Source organism: Thermobia domestica, unplaced genomic scaffold, assembly GCF_964235325.1.
Source record: "Thermobia domestica unplaced genomic scaffold, izTheDome1.hap1.1 HAP1_SCAFFOLD_487, whole genome shotgun sequence".
Taxonomy (NCBI): Eukaryota; Metazoa; Arthropoda; class Insecta; order Zygentoma; family Lepismatidae; genus Thermobia; species Thermobia domestica.
In genome coordinates, this window is record NW_027656197.1 from 2,839 (window position 1) to 4,257 (window position 1,419).

The window sequence follows — 1,419 nt, forward strand, 5'->3', positions numbered from 1 at the left end:
TCTGTTGAGGAATGGTCGCTTATTCTGAGGGAAGAACATAGACGTAAAGTATCTGAGAACAAAATGCTCAGACGAATATTCGGACCCAAGAGGAATGGGAATGGGAAATGGCGGAAACTTCAAAACGAGGAACTACGTAAATTATACTGCTTATCAAACATAGTTAGGGTCATCAAGTCTAAGAGGCTTAGGTGGGCAGGACATATAGCCAGGATGGATGAAAGTAGGAACGCTTTCAAAATGTTAGCGGTAAGACAAATCGGAAAACGACTATTAGGAAGACCTAGGCGCAGATGGGAAGACAATATTAAGATGGATCTCGTAAAAATAGGAATACAAAGTAGAAACTGGATCCAGTTGGTTAAGGATAGAAGTCAGTGGAGAGCTTTTGTGAACGCGGCATTGAACCTCCGGGTTCCATAGGCTACAAAGGTAGTTAGCTTACGAAGCATGAGCAGATGCCTAGGCTGATACTACAAATAGATTAAATACGCATTTACTGAAAAGATGAGTTCTACTGACATTGGATAGTCTATACTCTTCCCGTGCTAGGACCTAGGGGAGAGGAGGAGATAAGATTTCATATCAGGTTACGTCACACACAGTTGCACGCCTTCATTTTCATTAAAAATGGAAAAGCCAAGAGAAACAAACTTCATTTCACTTTCCTTTGTGGCAGTCGGACACAAATCATCACACTTATCTGCAAAAAACACTTTTCAAATCGGATTATTGGGAGAGTCTCTAGTTCATATGTTGGGGGGACATGTCTCCCCATTTCCCCGGAATTTGTGCCCGTGCCTACAGCTGAGACAGCTTTCCAGCATGAGGAGAGAGGCATATCCTCCTCTGGCATTTATTGCAATTTGTGCCCAAGTAGCGGAAGTGGAATTAATACATATTGATGAGACTATTAAACGCACTACAGCACGAAGTTCAGTTTGAAATACTACAGAATACGATTCTTTTTTAAAAAATGGAAAAGCGAAGAGAAATTAATTTCATCTTACATTCCTTTGTGGAAGTCAGACACAAATCATCACACTTTCCCAAAAAGCACTTTTTGTCAGATTATTGGGAGGGACAGTCCCCCTCAGTTCCAAGATTGGAGGGGACATGTCCCCCTCATCCCCCCTGGAATTTGCGCCAGTGGTAGAGCGTAATTGAAATTGAAAACAGAAAATTATACAACAGGAGATAATATTAAAACTCCGTTAGAAGAGAAAATGCAATTATATCAATTTATTAAGTTATTGTGATATTAATGATGTTCTGTGCTCATTTGTTTTCAGTTTAATGTCTCTTGTTTGATGTTTGTTTTGAGTCTCTTTCAACAGCGACTCTAATGAGACCTCTCTCATCCCAAAGGCGAGAACATTTACCACTTGTTCCAGAGGATCAAAAACAGAGGTGCCTGGC